General features: G+C 42.4%; 2 protein-coding genes across 3 annotated transcripts in view; one reads left to right on the forward strand and one right to left on the reverse strand.

Moving 5' to 3' along the window:
* LRRC63 (leucine rich repeat containing 63) overlaps positions 1-11,633 on the reverse strand; it is a 64,196-nt gene extending 52,563 nt beyond the window's left edge. The window contains exon 1 of one of the 2 annotated variants that reach the window (XM_044287013.1): positions 11,576-11,633. The gene's annotated coding sequence lies outside the window, so the exon portion shown is untranslated. Of the gene's footprint in view, positions 1-8,501; positions 8,623-11,575 lie in introns of those variants that run through there. The other variant, XM_044287014.1, reaches the window with a different exon arrangement.
* Positions 11,634-13,242: 1,609 nt separating this feature from the next.
* Positions 13,243-19,664, forward strand: part of LCP1 (lymphocyte cytosolic protein 1) — a 56,465-nt gene continuing 50,043 nt past the window's right edge. The window contains exon 1 of the mRNA XM_044285090.1: positions 13,243-13,370. The gene's annotated coding sequence lies outside the window, so the exon portion shown is untranslated. The remainder of the gene's footprint in view (positions 13,371-19,664) is intronic.

The raw sequence follows: 19,664 nt of genomic DNA on the forward strand, positions 1-19,664 counted from the left end.
GAAAAAGAACGTTTGGGCTTAAAGCACCGTTTTCTTGTGAAAAAAAATGTAATTTTTCATTTTCACACCCAAGTATTAAAAATTCTACGAAACACCTGTTAAGTTAAGTGCTGGCTACACCCCTTAAAAATTCCTTGGGTAATGTAGTTTACAAAATGTGGTCACTTTTTGGGGGTTTTCACTGTGGGGGTACCTCAGGTTCTCTTCAAATGCAACATGGTGCCCAAAGACCATTCCAGCAAAATCTGCCCGCCAAAAACCATACGGCGCTCCTTACCTTCTGTGCCCTGTCGTGTGCCCAAACAGCGGTATACGACCACAATGGGGTGTTTCTGCAAACTGCAGAATCAAGGTAATAAATATTGAGGTTTGTTTTGTTGTTAACCCTTGATGTGTTCCAGTAAAAAATTTATTAAAATGGAAAATCTGCAAAAAAAGTGAAACTTTGAAATTTTACCTCTATTTTGGATTAATTCTTGTGGAATACCTAAAGGGTTAACAACATTTCTAAAACCAGTTTTGAATAGCTTGAGGGGTGCCGTTTCTAAAATGGGTTATGGGTTGGCTCTATGTAAGCCCCACAAAGTGACTTCAGAACTGAAATGGTCCTTAAAAAAGTAGATTTTCTTAAAAATTTAAAAAATTGCTTTTAAAATTCTAAACCTTCTAACGTCCTAAAAAAAATAAAAAATAAAATTACATTACTAAAATGATACCAACATAAAGATATATGGGGAATGTTAATTAATGAATATTTTATGAGGCATCACTATCTGTCTTAAGCCTCATTCACACGTCAGTTTTCAGTCAGTGATTTCCATCAGTGATTGGGAACCAAAATCAGGATTGGAGCCTCCACAGACATGAGGCATAAGGGAAAGCTCTGCACCTCTTCTGTGTTTAGAGCCGCACCTGGTTTTGGCTCAAAATCACTGATGGAAATCACTGACCGAACACTGACTGTGTGAATGAGGCATTAGGCCTCATGCACACGGACGTTGTTTTGGCAGCTCGGGTGCGGACGCATTCACTTCAATAGGGCCGCAAAAGATGTGGACAGCACTCCGTGTGCTGTCCGCATCCGTTGCTCCGTTCCGTAGCCCCACAAAAAACAATAACCTGTCCTATTCTTGTCCACGCTTTGCGGACAATAGGCAGTTATATTAAAGGCTTTCCGTGCCGTTCTGCAAATTGCAAAACACACATGGACGCCATCCGTGGTTTGCGGACCGCAAAACGCACTACGGTCGTGTGCATGAGGCCTTAAAATCTGAGAGATTCAAATTTAGAAAACAGTGATTTTTTAAATAAATAAAGGTTAAACATATTGACTCAAGTTTACCATTAACATGAAGTACAAAGTTTTACGAGAAAACAGTCTCTGAATGGCTTGGATAAGTAAAGCGTTCCAAAGTTATTACCACATAAAGTGACACGTCAGATTTGCAAAATTAGGCCTGGTCAGGAAGGGGGTAAATGGCCCGGTCTGGAAGTGGTTAACCATCTCTAGTCTCACTAGCTGCCTCAGGAGATCAGTTATCAATCACAGTTGTTTTACAGAAGCTCTTTGGGTGGCTGCAGATTTAAGAGTTTTTGGACGAGGATTTTGGTGCGGATTCCTCACCAAATTGCATTCAATGGGGTGTCTGCATTTTAAACCATACAGTGCCGTTTTTTCCTCATGCGGTTTTAGAAACCGTACTGCAGTAAAAAGATGTGACCAGTCCATTTTTGACGCAGATCCCACATCCAGAATTCCATTGAAAATGTCCAGAATGAAAATTCTTGCCAAAACTGCACCAAAAAAACTGCATTAGGCCGAATGCACACGGCCGTGTTCCGAGAGCGGTCCGTGGTAACACGGCCTGGCATCCTGTTGAGAGCAGGAGTGCACAGCGTCATTGGTTGCTATGTACACTATACGAATGTATTACCGTAGACCAGCGGCGGCATGAAGCGCACGGCGTCATAGCAACCCATGACGCCGTGCGCTCCAGCAGTCAGCAGGAATCCCGGCAGGGTTTTCACAGCCCGCTCTCGGCCACAAACACGGCCGTGTGCATTCGGCCTAAGGCTATGTTCACACAGCAGATTTTGACAATGTTAAAAGCTACACTGAAATAATGCACAGCCCCATGAATGGCGGGGACTCCCTTTAAAAGCAAAGCGTGGATGCCCCATAGTTTTTGGCATGGAATCCGTGCAGAGGTCCATGGCAAAAGTTCACCATGTGAACATGGCCTAATGGTTTTTCTATCAATCTAAAATCTGCCAATAGGTTTTTTTTTTAATTGTAAATGGTTAACACTTGTTACATCTATGATGATAACATTTTAAAATAAAGCACATGCAATTTCCTATAGAAAGCACATTTTCTATGAATTGAATAAAAGAAAAAAAAAAAGAAAAACATGGCTTTATGAATATCATTTTCAAATCATTGTTCCCAAAGTGTTGTATCAGCATTAGTATATGCTATTTAGTAACATAAGGGGCATTTATTTAGGCCTTGTTCATATTTCCATGTCCATTTGATGTCTGTGGAAAATCCGTCCGTGTTTCATCCGTGAAGAGTCCGTGTTTGGTCTGTGTGTTCGTTTTTTGCTCTCCATGTGTCATCTGTATACCACGGACACTGCTCAGCTGAAAATGAATTCCCAGAGCCTCTCCTACTAGTGGTCCATGAAACACTAACAGAACATGGATGCCATCTGTGTTAGTGTTTTTTCACGGACTCATAGACTTCAATGGTCTATATCACGGGCTAAAGTAGTGCATGATGTGAACAAGCACATTAAAGAGGATATCGTAGTACAGATAATGATGACTTATGCTCAGGATAGGTCATCATAATCACATCAGCGGGGGTCCAAATCCTGGCATTAGGGAGTCGCTGTGCTCACCGGAGCTCTGGGTGATGCAGGCTCCCGTCAGCTTTCCATGGACAGCACAGTACATGGTATAGTGACAGTGCTTGGTATTGGAGCTCAGCCCCATTGACTTGAATGGGGCTGAGCTGCAACTAGGCCAGGTGACCGATGTACCGTGATGTCCCTGCCCTAGGAAGAGGCTGCAGCGCTCAAAGCCTCTAATAACAGCTGATTGATGGGGATCCTGGGTGTCACATCCCCGCAGATCTTATACGGATAACCTATCCTGAGGATAAGTCAAATATCTTTTCCTGGATAACTTCTTTAAAATCAATAAATACGTGTGCTCCCTGTAGAAAATGAGGCTAGCACACGTCCACGAAAAAACTGAAATGTGAATGAGGCCTAAGACTGGTGTTTATAAAGTCTGGTGTTATAAACACAATTTATCCCCGACTGGGGTCAGATGTACAGTTGTGTTCAAAATAGTAGCAGTGTGTTTAAAAAAGTGAATAAAGCTCAAAATCCTTCTAATAGCTTTTATTTCCATACACACAAATGCATTGGGAACACTACACATTCTATTACAAATCAAAATATGAAGACAAATATTCTATTCCTCTAAAGAAAATTGAGAAAAGTGAATATTAGACTGTTCAAAAAAATAGCAGTGTTTGTATTCTTCTTTACAAACTAAAACATTCACTATATAAACTGAAAAATATTTGAAGTTTTTGCTTTCCTTTGAATCACTTAACTAATATTTAGTTGTATAACCACTGTTTCTGAGAACTGCTGTACATCTGTGTTGCATGGAGTCAACCAACTTCTGGCCCCTGTGAACAGGTATTCCAACCCAGGATGATTGGACTACATTCCACAGTTCTTCTCTATTTCTTGTTTTCTCCTCAGAAACTGCATTTTTGATGTCACCCCACAAGTTTTCTATTGGATTAAGATCCGGGGATTGTGGCTGGCCACTCTATAACGTCAATCTTGTTGGTCTGGAACCAAGATGTTGCACGTTTACTGGTGTGTTTGGGGCCGTTGTCTTGTTGGAACACTCATTTCAAGGGCATTTCAAGGGAATTCAAGAGGGGCCTGGATGTATTTCTGGAGTGTAATAATATTACAGGCTATAGCTACTAGAGAGTGGTCGTTGATCCAGGGAGTTATTCTGATTGCCTGATTGGAGTCGGGAAGGAATTTTTTATTCCCCTAAAGTGAGGAAAATTGGCTTCTACCTCACAGGGTTTTTTTTTTTTTGCCTTCCTCTGGATCAACTTGCAGGATGACAGGCCGAACTGGATGGACAAATGTCTTTTTTTGGCCTTTTGTACAATGTTACTATGTTATTTCCTCTTCAGCATAAGGCAGCATGACCTCTTCCAATATTCTGATGTATTCAAACTGATCCATGATCCCTGGTATGCAATAAATAGGCCCAACACCTTAGTATGAGAAACATCCCCATATCATGATGCTTGTGCCACCATGCTTCACTGTCTTCACGGTGTACTGTGGCTTGAATTCAGTGTTTGGGGGTCGTCTGACAAACTGTCTCCGGCCACTAGATCTTACTTTCATCAGTCCACAAAATGTCTCTTTAGGCCAGTCAATGTGCTCTTTGGCAAATTGTAACCTCTTCAGCACATGTCTTTTTTTCAACAGTGGGACTTTGCTGGGGCTTCTTGCAGATAGCTTGGCTTCACATAGGCGTCTTCTAATTGTAACAGTACTCACAGGTAACTTTAGACCTTGCCATTTTGGCTATTCTTCTATCCATTCAAATGGTAGTTTTTCGCTTTCTTCAACGTCTTTTAGGTTTTGGTTGCCATTTTAAAGCATTTGCGATCATTTTAGCTGAGCAGCCTATCATTTTCTGCACTTCTTTATATGTTTTCCCCTCTGTAATCAACTTTTTAATCAAGGTACGCTGTTCTTCTGAACAATGTCTGGAACAACTCATTTTCCTCAGAATTTCAGAGAGAAATGCACTGTAACCAGCATGTACAACATTTGCTGCCTTCCTTCCTTAAAGGGAACCTGTCACCGGGATTTTGTGTATAGAGCTGAGGACATGGGTTGCTAGATGGCCGCTAGCACATCAGCAATACCCAGTCCCCATTGCTCTGTGTGCTTTTATTGCGTAAAAAAAAAAGATTTGATAGATATGCAAATTAACCTGAGATGAGTCCTGTCCCTGAGATGAGTCAGGGACAGGACTCATCTCAGGTTAATTTGCATATCTATCAAATTGGGTTTTTTTACACAATAAAGCACACAGAGCTATGGGGACTGGGTATTGCGGATGTGCTAGCGGCCATCCAGCAACCCATGTCCTCAGCTCTATACCCAAAATCCCGGTGACAGGTTCCCTTTAAATAAGGGCAATAATTGCTGTTTTTCAAAGAATGAATGACCTCACTCAATGAACTCGACACTGCTATTATTTTGAACATACCCCTTTCAATAAGTGATTGAATTACAGAGAATCAGCAGCATGCATGTCATGACTGTTGGGTCTGTTGGGTTTCTATTACTCTACTACACCTGCTAGTAAATTATTTGCCATGTAGAAATATAATTTCTACCAAAAACAGTGATTGATCAGGTTAGTGATGTCTGACTGCTATTATTTTGAACACAACTGTACCACAACTATTATGAGGTGCAGGTCTTAATAATTTTGGTGCATCTGAGCAGGTCCATGGGCCTGAACTGAAATCTATGCCAGCAAAGGAGCTGGTTTAGATTTCAGACATAATGTACACCAGTTCCCTGCTGTAGATTATAGTAAACTGAGCAGGTCTGGCTATGTCTTGCATCACCCACTCTTTTGGAAAACGCTCACCACTTTTTGGAAAACGTGCAAAACACCCTGCAAAAAAACTAAACAAAAACAATTGCCAAATTTTGCTGAAGTGGGAGCGTGCTCCAAACTTTGGACTTTGTGACTTTTTGACTAAAGTTTTCTGGGATACACGGGTGAATAAATGTCTACTGTCTCTTTCCACTATGAATTGTTCAGTGCACAGACTAGCTAGTTACTGGTCAGAATGAAAATCCTTGCCAAAACGGCACCAAAAAAACTGCATTAAAGAATACGTCAGCGAAAAAAACGGTAGCATAACCAGTATACCATAGAGTAGACAATTCTATGCATGATTTGTCAGAGAGAGCTCTACTAATGCTATAATGTCTGTCGTGAATGTAGTACCAATAGTTCACAGGCATATACTAGTGAAGTCATGTGTCACACGACACTCAATGTCCACTGCATCAGTCACTTGGCTGCCAGACTCCTGTGTCCCAGGCTGCAAGTGTCTCCTTCTTTGTATGTATTAGTGTCTGTTCATTGAACCTCACCCTTCAGCACTGCAAGGGTTAATTCCCCTTTTGTTCTGGGTTCAGCTGTTTGACTAATGATCTCATCTGCTCTCCTACATATGTTGGGCTGTTTATTCCACCCCTGGCCTGAGCAATAGATTACTTTTGGTTTCATTTGCTTGCTAAGCCCTACAAAAGAGCTATAATCTGTGTGCCTGTCTATGTACCAACTTCTGCTTGTTTCCAGAATCCTGACTGTCTGCCACCTGACCTGACCCGTGCCTGTTCACTTTAGTGACTCTGAGCCGCCTGACCTCTGGACTGTTTCTCGGATTTGCGTGTAGTCTGCCTGCCCTGACTTCTAGGTGCACAAAGAAACGTTATCGTAGGTCCTTCCTACCAGCAGCGGTTAGGATTTATAGCCACCACTGTTCCCAAAAACCCAGTAGTAAATTTTTTAAGTAAATTCAGTGTTATGTTTTCTTGTATTTTTACTCTTTAATTTCTAATTACTCTTATTTTTGCTCCTGTTGTGAATGTGATTGCTGCTGTTATGCCAAAATTTCCCCACTGAGGAACAATAAAGGGCTTTCTTCTCCTTCTTCTCTGCCTGTTTCCTGACTTCATGTATTGCCTGATTCCCCGATGCTTTGCACCAGTGTCTCTGGGCTCAGTGGGTCAGTAGCCAATCATATAGGGATTATTCCAAGAGCTAGCAGCCTGGTGACTCCCCTGCAGCAAAGGCCAGATCCCTGTATAGGGAATAAAGGGTGAAAACCAGGGAACTGCCAGGATAATACCCTCAGGACTAGCCCAAAGGCAAACTGGTGGATCCACACTCACTGCCTATAACATAATGAATATTTTACATGTATTTTATTTGGTTCTAAATATGCATTGAAACCTGTTTTTTGTGTCCATATTCGTATGAAAATATTTTGACATTCAAAATCTGTGTTTAATTACATAATAAAATCTATTAACAATCAGAAACACATTCTAAAATATGTATAAAGTAAGACTGGCAAAGCAGCAGCCTGTTCTTTTAAGTTCTGCAATACTGGCATTTAAGGTTCCTCATTCAGTAATCCCCTGAAAAAACACCAATCTTTACACAATATCTTAGAATAAGGCTACTTTCACACTAGCGTTCGTCGGTCCGCTCGTGAGCTCCGTTTGAAGGGGCTCACGAGCGGACCCGAACGCAGCCGTCCAGCCCTGATGCAGTCTGAATGGAGCGGATCCGCTCAGACTGCATCAGTCTGGCGGCGTTCAGCCTCCGCTCCGCTCGCCTCCGCACGGACAGGCGGACAGCTGAACGCTGCTTGCAGCGTTCGGGTGTCCGCCTGGCCGTGCGGAGGCGTGCGGATCCGTGCGGATCCGTCCAGACTTACAATGTAAGTCAATGGGGACGGATCCGTTTGAAGATGCCACAATATGGCTCAATCTTCAGGCGGATCCGTCCCCCATTGACTTTACATTGAAAGTCTGGACGGATCCGTACGAGGCTATTTTCACACTTAGCTGTTATATGCTAAAAATAATGCAGACGGATCCGTTCTGAACGGAGCCTCCGTCTGCATTATTATGATCGGATCCGTTCAGAACGGATCCGATCGAACGCTAGTGTGAAAGTAGCCTAAATTGTGAAAATGTCCCAACAACACAAGTTAATTTTATTTATTTTTTAAGCTATGCCATCCAACACTCCTCATCTCTTCTTTTTAAATTTGTAACACAAAGAACAAGAAAAAGATTCATTTGTGGTCGGATCGGCTATCAGAAAGGTGTCCCTAACCTATCTAACCCCATCTTGCAACAAGCAGTAGAATTGTGCCATAACTGCTGCGGTAGGGCAGCCTAAAAGGGGGCCACCCTAATATGAAGTGACTGTAAGATGGCGTGGGTGGGTGGGTGAAATCAGCTGAATCGTCGTCAGCCTAGGCCCACAGGAGCCTATAAATAGCCTAGTAACCCACCAGCCTGGGCTCACAGGTGCAAGTAAGAAGCCGTGTAATCACCCTCCCCTCCCACAAATACAGCAAAGTTCTTTGCTTACTACTTGTGGTCGGATCGGCTATCAGAAAGGTGTACCTAACCTATCTAACCCTATCTTACAACAAGCAGTAGAATTGTGCCATAACTGCTGCGGTAGGGCAGCCTAAAGGGGCCAAAAAGCGTAGACCTTGTTTAGAGTAAAACATATACATACCATTACGACACCCGCTTTGAACGCAGAAGACACTACACGATGAAGGTGCGGAATATACCGTACATATCAGAGACTTCTATATACCTTACCTCTTTGTCACGTGCCGTTGTTTTTGGAGGTAGCTAAAGCTGGTAATGGATCAAGTGAAATGTTTAGACTCACCAAACCTGGTAGACCATAAGCACGAATACATGGCTGGTTGAAATTAACAAACTAATGTTGCCTGCAATGAGGACAAAAACGTACCCACTATACTAGCAGTTGTGACAGGAAATAAGCTTAAGGACGTGATAACTATGTATGCTGCGCCTGCAATAATGATGGACTTGTCGTGACCGTAGACGTGACAGCCTACATGTATTGTGCCTTATTATCGTACCTCCCACTGGAAGATGGACCGGTAAGGTGTGACGCCAACCAGGGGCGTAGCTAGAACTGACTGGGCCCCACAGCAAATTTTTGTACTGGGCCCCTCCCTAACTTAATGGACGCACTCACACACACTCGCCACATACATGGACGCACTCACCACATACATGGACGCACTCATACACGCATTCACTACATACATGGACGCACTCATACACGTACTCACCATATACATGGACGCACTCATACAGGCACTCACCATATACATGGACGCACTCATACACGCACTCACTACATACATGGACGCACTCATACACGTACTCACCATATACATGGGCAGACTCACATACGCACTCACCACATATATATATATATATATATATATATATATATATAGACATGAACTTACAAGTAGTTATACACCTATTTCTACAGACAGACACTTACCTTTCCTGTAGACAGCTGATGTCTGGTCCTCACAGGCAGCCTGGAGAAGTAGGTGCCATCACCCCTCTGTGCCATCCAGTGACAACAGTAGTAGGTTTTAGGCGGGACCAGTCTCCCTCCATAGTCCCACTCTCAGTCCCTCCTCCCCACAGCAGGACAGGTAACACCCCCCCCCCCCGGCCTGGCCCCGCCCCCTCCACCGCCTGAGTCCGCCTCCTACTAACTACAGGGACTGGGTGGGAGGACTCAGGAGGCGGACTCAGGCGGTGGAGGGGGCGGGGAAATTCATTCCTTTCCTGCACTGCGGGCGGCGCTGGTGCCAGCCTGGCTCCGCCTCCGCTACGCCCCCGTTCCGGCCCCCTCCACCGCATCCGCCGACCTACTTCATGTTGGACCGCCCGCGCCCCGCCCACTACACTGGGCGGGCGGTCGGCCCTGGCTGCCTGTGAGTGCTGTGATGTTTAAAAATAAAAATAAATGATGCGGTCCGGACGGGCGGGCCCCCAGTGGCGTAGGGCCCCATAGCCACTGCTATGGTTGCTATGGCGATCCCTACGCCACTGACGCCAACACCCTCAGCCCGAGTTTGAGAATGAAGTAAGCATGCCTATAATGAAGACATAATGTACACACAATGCCTACCGCTATGACAGGACGAGCTTAAGGTCATGATAGGCTACGTATGACAGGACTTTGTAATCGCCTGTAGTCGTGACAGGACTTTGTAATCGCCTGTAGTCGTGACAGGACTTTGTAATCGCCTGTAGTCGTGACAGGACTTTGTAATCGCCTGTAGTCGTGACAGGACTACAGGACTTTGTAATCGCCTGTAGTCGTGACAGGCCTTTTGTAATCGCCTGTAGTCGTGACAGGACTTTGTAATCGCCTGTAGTCGTGCCCATGCCTTTGTAATCGCTGTAGTCGTGACAGGACCTTTGTAATCGGCCTGTAGTCGTGACAGGACTTTATAATCGCCTGTCGTCGTGACCAGGACTTTGTAATCGCCTGTAGTACGTGACAGGACCTTTTGTAATCGCCTGTAGTCGTGACAGACTTTGTAATCGCCTGTAGTCGTGACAGGACTTTGTAATCGCCTGTAGTCGTGAAGGACTTTGTAATCGCCTGTAGTATGACAGGACCTTTGTGTAATCGCCTGTAGTCGTGACAGGACTTCGTAATCGCCTGTAGTCGTGACAGGACTTCGTAATCGCGACAGGACTTCGTAATCGCCAGGCACGAGAGACCCTAATGGCGGGGCCAGGCGCCAGTGAGGGAAGAAACGTAAACCTGAAAGAAAGCAGCTATGTTCATCAGGAGAACGGTATCAGAGCGGTGCACTGACTCCCCCTAACCATGATGTAGCAATGAAAAGGAAAATGCAGCCTTAAGTGGAAGCCGAAGTGATGTATGAACAGGTGGGTGAACGCAGCTCTGGATGTGAGTAGTGCCTAAAACATGGTATGGGCCCAGCTGTGAGCATGAAGAGCACGGTATAACGCAGCTGTGAATGCAATCTGAAATGACAGGGTATTAATGTGATGCAACAGCAACGCATGAACGCAGCTCTAGTAGTGAACAGAGTATAAATTGTAAATGCAGACACATGGACATAGCTTTGAAGGTAACGCCTCCACATAATGCTGCAGGCTTTTTTTTTTCTTTTCTCTGGGATGGTCACCACAGCACCACCCAAGAAAACATAAACGTGCATGAACATGAACCTTGATGCAACGCCAATAAATCAACATATAGTGCACCTATACCCTAGCACAGAACAGCTGACACATGCGTGCCCATAACATACAGTTTATAGATAAACCACTCTTACCTACAAGAGCATCAGAACTCAAATGCGGGCGCCTAGACTGATCTGCAGGAATCCCCACAAACAAAACCCCTGATATACATTCCCCAACACCTTGCATGTTTGGCGTTAACTGCGGATGTGCCCCCACATGTTAAAACAGGTAACTTAAAACACACTTTTTTTTTTTGCAGATATAAAAAAAACCTGTGACCATACCTGCTCTAGGCGCATGCTAGGCCCATAACTATATGCAATAGCCCCCAACGAGCCCCTAAACAGCCGGGCATTCACTAGACCGTTAGCACCCCACTCTGCTTTGAACCAGAGTACTGCGAATCGCATACCGCACTGTGGGCACCGTGCCATCAAGTGCAATACTACAGCTTTTTATTTTTACCATTGATACGAAAACACAGCGTGCATGGCTTGAACCAACTAACAACCATCACTCAACCGTTTAGCGCCCGACTCTGCTACATCTCAGAGCGCTACATGTCGCGGACCGCAGCGTTGGTCCCGTGCAAACCACTCCGATCCTACCATGAATACCAGCGCCCTCCTAAGACATTCTGCCATCGCCCAGCCGTAAGGAGCCTCCACACCATGCTGCTGTATCCTAGAGCCGACTCACAGGTAGTGAAATCAGCTGAATCGTCGTCAGCCTTGGCCCACAGGAGCCTATAAATAGCCTAGTACCCACCCAGCCTGGCCTCACAGGTGCAAGTAAGTAGCCGTGTAATGAGCCTCTCCTCTCACAAATACAGCAAAGTTCTTTGCTTAACACTTATTGGAAATTTCTTCATAGATTTACAACACATTTTTATGACTTACTGTATTTTTTTTTACATTAAATCAATGTTTTTATTGCAACACTAAGAGACTAGATATACCTGATAAGACTTTAAATGTTCTATATTGTTGATATTCAACTGATTTTCAAATCTAAGACTGTAGAAGTAGTAATTCCTGAGATAGAGAATCATTATATCGTTTAATACATACTACATGTATGCCACACAGAGACAGAGCCACACCGAGCCACACAGAGACAGAGACACACAGAGCCACACAGAGACAGTCTATGCAGCAGATTATAGAGGTGGTGGCCCTATGTCTCTTTCTTACGCTGGGTTCAGACCTGAGCGTTCGCGATGGAGCGCTCTGTATGCGCGATTGTACTGGCGTTTGCAATCGCGCATACAGAGACAAGCGAACGCCCATTGTCGCGCGTTCCCGCTAAAGTCTATGTACGGGAACGCGCGACAAGACTCCCCAAAGAAGCTCATGTACTTCTTGGGGCGTCGGGCGTTTTACAGCGCGATCGTACGCGCTGTAAAACGCTCAGGTGAGAACCATTCCCATAGGGAATCATTGGTTCTTGCCTGTTGAGCGTTTTACAGCGCGTAGGAACGCGCTGTAAAATGCTCAGGTCTGAACCCAGCCTCATAGATTGTGTAAACTTGCAAAACCCCCTTCACATCAATGCACAATTATAGCAGTGTTATCAATTAACCCAGCTTTAAGGTCATGCTGGCCTTCTCCTACAATGAGAGTAGCGCTAAGGGCAAGAGGCACTGACCTCTACTAGGATGGTGTGGTGTGATGGTATGAACCATCAGCCTAAGGGACCAAATCCAATTTTGGTATGACATCCGTTCTGATCTGTGTAGCATAACCCTGCAATAAGTAGTGACAACATTCACCAACTTGGGCCCACCAGAGAAAATGATGCTGGGAGCTAATCTCCACCTATATATGTCTATTTCTAATTTAATTTTTATTTTAGTTGTTATTATAGAGGACATCTCTTTAATAAGATCTAATAGGCTATTGGTAGATCAAGAAATAATCCCAAGTGGCAAGAGGTTGGCTGCATGGTCATGGGGCTGTCTTCTGCTGGAGCTTTGGGGTATTATTGTATTGGAAACTCATTATCGTGCTACACGTTGGGTCCACAGGAGGATTCTTTGACCCACTGGAGAGTTCTTTGATACTTTGGTGGTCCAGTCTAACCGGGCTTGAAGCTGCTATAATACATAGAGGATGAGTGAGCAGTGCAATGCAAGAGACAGAAAGAGCACCTAGCATTGCTAAAGCACGCCGCTCAACAGGCTAGGAAGTGGGTAATGGTGTTAACATCTTTTTGACTAATTAGGTGGTTCTGGAAATAGAGGAAGGGTTAAACGGTTGACATTTCCTTATAAAGTCATAATTTCAGTCAGTCACTTCCTTCTACTAACCACAAAATAAAGCTTTACTAGCGTTTCTGAGCGCACCAAACTTCTTTAGAGATATCCCTCTTGCATTGCACGTGTCAAGCCACATATTGAAGCAGGTAAGCCTTTGCCTACTGAATTCTGTGAATTATGTATCCAAAAATGATCCTTTTTAATGTATGTATTTATTATAAGCAACCGTCCAAAAGTGGATTATCAAGTATGCCACTCTGATAGTTCATGAAGCTGTAGGCAAAGAGACACAAGCTCTACAACGGCACAGGAAGTTTGTGGTCAGAGCAAACAGTGATCAGAGAGTGAAAAAAAATCACCATTTTAAAACTTTTTAAATCATCCTGTAAAATGAAGTATTGCTTTACAACATTATAAGATTGCCATTGAAGTAACTGAAGCCTTTTGGGTGAAATTTGAAGTTGACCCTCGGAGCTTTTATTAATATTGAGTGAATTGTATTTGAAAACGTGGTTATTTGTGGTCTGGTTGCAGATGTGAAGCGGATGATAAATTATAGTTTTATTAATGAATTATTCATTTAATCATGACTTATATGAGTTTGCCAACTGCATTGTTGGAAACACCAGAAATGTATATATGTGTTTGGAGAACCAAAAAAGCTACAAAAAAACACACGGTATATATATCAAATTATATATATAAAATTATGTCAATACAAATTGGCATATTTTATCTAATGGAGCTAATGGCCATTTCCTAGTGTCGGTCAGGATCATGTCTCACATTATTAGTGCCCAATAAACCTATTTCTCTCACATACTGATGATGTATTCAAAAGAAGCCAAAAAAGTAAAGGCAGGATTTGATAAATTATATTCCTGCTTCCTTATAGGTAGTGAGAATTATGTTTAAATTAATGGAAATAGACGTGTAAATCATTCTGCCATATTCTAGCATATCTTTTGAATGTGGGTTTAGGGACATGATTTCTAAGTGTACATGATATTCCATGTTCCAATAGGTAAAAGTTATCTGCTAATAATTAAGAAAAAAAACGTAACTTTTTATAAAACTTCATAAGCTGCAAAACATGATTGTAAAAGTATAATTCTATGAACAATTATACTCATTGGTGGGAATTTATCAAGAACTGCACTCCAGACTTCTGTCTTCAAAAAGTCACTAAATAAGGCTTTTGTGACTTTTTGAGGTCACTTGCACAAACCTTTCGCAACTTTTTGCATTTTTACACCACTAATTCCAGTTTTGAAAAGTTGGTGTTAAAGTGCTGTGGTTAGCAAATGAAGTTGCAGAAAAGTCCCAACGCCATTCCAGTAGGGGGTGGTGCAGAAAAATGGAGTAGCAAATACGGTATTACTCCCATGATACATTCACCTACTTGCTAAAAAAAAAAATAAAGCCCCATATATCACAAAAAAGGTACACAAAATGATTTACATAACCAAACTGAAAAGTTATGTCTCTCAAAGACACATGTGCTGTAGGAAAAATAAAAAATGAATCTGTTCAGGAAGGGGGTAAATGGCCCCGTCTTAGAACTGATTAAAGGCCCCCTAACATTTGTGGTTCTGTCTGGTGACAGGTGACCTAAAAATTCAGCAATTCATATACTCTGGGTATATTAACCCTTTCAGCTGCAGAAATATTTTCATTTTTTTTTTCTTTTTGCATTTTAGTTTTTCACTACCTGCATTTCTGGGGCCATAACTTTTTTATTTTTCAGTTCACATAGCCGTATGACGGGACAAGTTGCACTTTCTAATTCCACTATTTAATATTGCATACGATGTAGTGGGGAGCTGGATTTTTTTTTTCCAAATAGGGTGAAATTAGAAAAGAAATGCAATTACGCAAATGTTTTTACGTCATTCCTTATATGGTAAAACCAACCTGTTACTTTCATTCTCCAGGTCAGTATGATTAAGGCGACATATGCATAGCTTTTCTTGCATTTTAATACAGAAAAAAATGAAAAACCTTGAAAATTTTTCTTTTCTTTTTGTCGTCATATTCTGACCTCTATAACTTTTTTTGTTATGTGTATGGAGCTGTGTGAGGGCTCATTTTTTGCAGGGCAATCTGTGGGGTGTGTATGACTTTTGGATCACTTTTTTTTTTTTTCTTTTGTGGGAGGTGAAGTGACAAAAACCCCCCACCATTTTGACTTTTTTCCGTTTCACAGTTTACCATAATGGATATTTATTTTTATATTTTAATCGTACGAGCGTTATTGCATGTGGCGATGCCCATGATGCATATTTTTTTATCGTTTTTTTTATTGTTAATGTATTTTTATTTACATTTGAGAGAAGGGGGGATAATTTTAATTTTTATATTTTTTTTTATTTTTCCAAACTTTTTTTACACTTTTTTATAGTTTCCATAGGGAACTTAAAGTGTGTATTAAAACTTCACTTTTAATTCAACATAATGATAAGACGGCTGTGAGCCATAACAAACAATTAAAACACTTTGTTTCCACCCCAAAGAATTGACGACTTAGTTGCTGCCAGGGTGAGGTAGATGTGCACTATCTCCTATTCACCACAACTATATCTGCAGAGTTTGAACATAGGGGGGCAATGTGTGGATAGACTAATGTAAGCAAACTACCTGCAAAAACTGATTAAATGGAGTAGGTGACTGTACTTCTACACACACACATTCACAGCACTGCACACTTGTCTGACACTACATCAGTAGCTGTCAAGACGCATTCACACTCTGCACACACGCTGCTAAGCGCTCCACCTAGCTAAAAAACCTTGCTATATTGAATGAAATGTCCTACACAAGCACTTCTAAGCTAATAAGCAACATTGGAGTGGACAACAACAACTACAAATACCTTTACCCAGGTTAGGTCCCCTCCCATAGGGAAGTATAACAAGAAATCATCATATTGCTCCTCTCATACATTTCAATGCATTAGCATTGGAGTGTATGAGAAATACACTGTATTCCTATGGAGCCCTGCCACATGCAGGGGCTTCATAGGAACTAATGTGCAGCCGCCTCTTGTCATTCAGGAGGACAGAAGCTGCTATACACTGCATCCGGCTCCCCCGATCCTCGCTGGGGAAGCCAGAGGATACCCAAAAGCACCCACTTCCAGGTTTTTGCTTTCACAGAAAGGTTAAAAGTCCACGATTGGCTCTGTTGCGGACATTAGTCCTGGGTCCCTGCAGTTTAAAACAATAGGCACCCAGCAGCTATTCCGCTCGCGAGTGGGCTCCATCTTTAAAGTCCATTGGGGCAGATTGGAAACTAAAAATGGCCCTTCAAAAAAACATAGAAGTGGCCCCATGTAGGCGGAGTCAAACTGGCAGAAGGTGTATCCAAGCCAAGTAGGTGGGATTATTTGTGGGGCAGTTTATAGTTTTTATTGATACCATTTGGGGATATGCCATTTTGATCTATTTTTATGCATTTTTTTGGGAGATGAAGCAACAACAAAAATGGCGAATCCGCAGTTTTGATTTTTTTTTTCATTATAGATACTACTACAGATACATCTCTGTGTACCAGGACACTGGGATAAGAGCAAAAATGTAATGGAGTAAAATAATTAGCCCAAAAACACATTTTATCTCTCTCTCTCTATACAGTACAGACCGAAAGTTTGGACACACCTTCTCATTCAAAGAGTTTTCTTTATTTTCATGACTATGACAATTGTAGATTCACACTGTAGGCATCAAAACTATGAATTAACACATGTGGAATTATATCCATAACAAAAAAGTGTGAAACAACTGAAAATATGTCATATTCTAGGTTCTTCAAAGTAGCCACCTTTTGCTTTGATTACTCTTGGCATTCTCTTGATGAGCTTCAAGAGGTAGTCACCTGAAATGGTCTTCCCAGAGATGCTTAGCACTTGTTGGCCCTTTTGCCTTCACTCTGCGGTCCAGCTCACCCCAAACCATCTCGATTGGGTTCAGGTCCGGTGACTGTGGAGGCCAGGTCATCTGGCGCAGCACCCCCTCACTCTCCTTCATGATCAAATAGCCCTTACACAGCCTGGAGGTGTGTTTGGGGTCATTGTCCTGTTGAAAAATAAATGATGGTCCAACTAAACGCAAACCGGATGGAATAGCATGCCGCTGCAAGATGCTGTGGTAGCCATGCTGTTCAGTATGCCTTCAATTTTGAATAAATCCCCAACAGTGTCACCAGCAAAGCACCCCCACACCATCACACCTCGTCCTCCATGCTTCACGGTGGGAACCAGGCATGTAGAGTCCATCCGTTCACCTTTTCTGCGTCGCACAAAGACACAGTGTTTGGAACCAAAGATCTCAAATTTGGACTCATCAGACCAAAGCACAGATTTCCATTGGTCTAATGTCCATTCCTTGTGTTATTTAGCCCAAACAAGTCTCTTCTGCTTGTTGCCTGTCCTTAGCAGTGGTTTCCTAGCAGATATTCTACCATGAAGGCCTGATTCACACAGTCTCCTCTTAACAGTTGTTCTAGAGATGTGTCTGCTGCTAGAACTCTGTGTGGCATTGACCTGGTCCCTAATCTGAGCTGCTGTTAACCTGCAATTTCTGAGGCTGGTGACTCGGATGAACTTATCCTCCGCAGCAGAGGTGACTCTTGGTCTTCCTTTCCTGGGGTGGTCCGCATGTGAGCCAGTTTCTTTGTAGCGCTTGATGGTTTTTGTGACTGCACTTCGGGACACTTTCAAAGTTTTCCCAATTTTTCGGACTGACTGACCTTTATTTCTTAAAGTAATGATGGCCACTCGTTTTTCTTTACTTAGCTGCTTTTTTCTTGCCATAATACAAATTCTAAAGTCTTTTCAGTAGGACTATCAGCTGTGTATCCACCTGACTTCTCCACAACGCAACTGGTGGTCCCAACCCCATTTATAGGGCAAGAAATCCCACTTATTAAACCTGACAAGGCACACCTGTGAAGTGAAAACTTCAAGAGTGTGCAAAGCAGTAATCAAAGCAAAAGGTGGCTACTTTGAAGAACCTAGAATATGACATATTTTCAGTTGTTTCACACTTTTTTGTTATGTATATAATTCCACATGTGTTAATTCATAGTTTTGATGCCTTCAGTGTGAATCTACAATTGTCATAGTCATGAAAATAAAGAAAACTCTTTGAATGAGAAGGTGTGTCCAAACTTTTGGCCTGTACTATATATATATATATATATATATATATATATATATATACCAGTGCATGGTATATTTATACAAATGAACATTTTTAGCTAGAGAAATTCTTCTCGTAGACAGTGGTGTCCTTTGTAGCACAACTAGTAAGGCTTCTGTCTCTCAAGCAGGAGGGTGTGAGAGAGAACCCCTATGTTACCAGTTTAAAAGTAGAGACAGGAAATGTTTTAAATATATAGGGGTATCCTCATACACTGTCACAATGCTAACAGTGTTTGGTAATACAGGATGACTTACATGTGGAAATAGCCATATCTGGAGTTAAGCAGGGGACTCCAAAGCTGAGCAGGAGTAGATACCAGGTTCTCAATAAAAGAGAATAAAATTCCTGGTAAGTTACATTACCAATCCACCCCTGAGCACTGTACATGTATAGCACTGGTTGGGAAGGGGTTAACAGGTGGCAGATTTATTCCAGGAACATCTGCAATTGTCCCATTCATCTGAATAGGTCTGCAGAACTCTACACACATGGGAGGAGATTTATCAAAACTGGTGCAAAGGAAAACTGAATAAGTTGCACACTTTTCATTTTCCACAAGAGCTCTGAAAATAAAAGGTGGAATCTGATTGGTTGCTATGGGCAACTAAGCCAGTTTACCATTGCAGTCGTTTTGATAAATCTTCCCCCGTGTTGTAGAAAGATCCCCAATTACATGTATGGATGAAACATCTGAAGTCGATTCGCATAAAACTCAGTTTCTAATACTGCTCCGTACAGCATTAGAATGTATTGGCTCAGATGAGGCATATTATTATGGTTTTTTACAGTAGAAATCAATTTATGAAGTTATTATTCTCTCACGAGACTTCGCTAAGTAATAACTTCGGCTCATCTGAAACAATACATTCTAATACTATACGGAGCACTCGCTCCTTACAGTATTGAAACAAACTTTTATGTGAATCGACTTTGGATGTTTCATCCGAAGTCGATTCGCTCATTCCTAGAACTCATGCTTCAGTAACAAAAATGTCTGCAACACTTTTGGTTTTGCTCCCATTTTGCATGAGCTGAACTCAAACATCGGAAACATTTTCTACATACACAAAAGACCCATTACTCTCAAATATTGTTCACAAATCTGTCTAAATCTGTGTTAGTGAGCACTTCTCCTTTGCCGAGATAATCCATCCCACCTCACAGGTGTGGCATATCAAGGTGCTGATTAGACAGCATGAATATTGCACAGGTGTGCCTTAGACTGCCCACAATAAAAGG

Source organism: Bufo gargarizans, chromosome 3 (genome assembly GCF_014858855.1).
Source record: "Bufo gargarizans isolate SCDJY-AF-19 chromosome 3, ASM1485885v1, whole genome shotgun sequence".
NCBI classification, from domain to species: domain Eukaryota; kingdom Metazoa; phylum Chordata; class Amphibia; order Anura; family Bufonidae; genus Bufo; species Bufo gargarizans.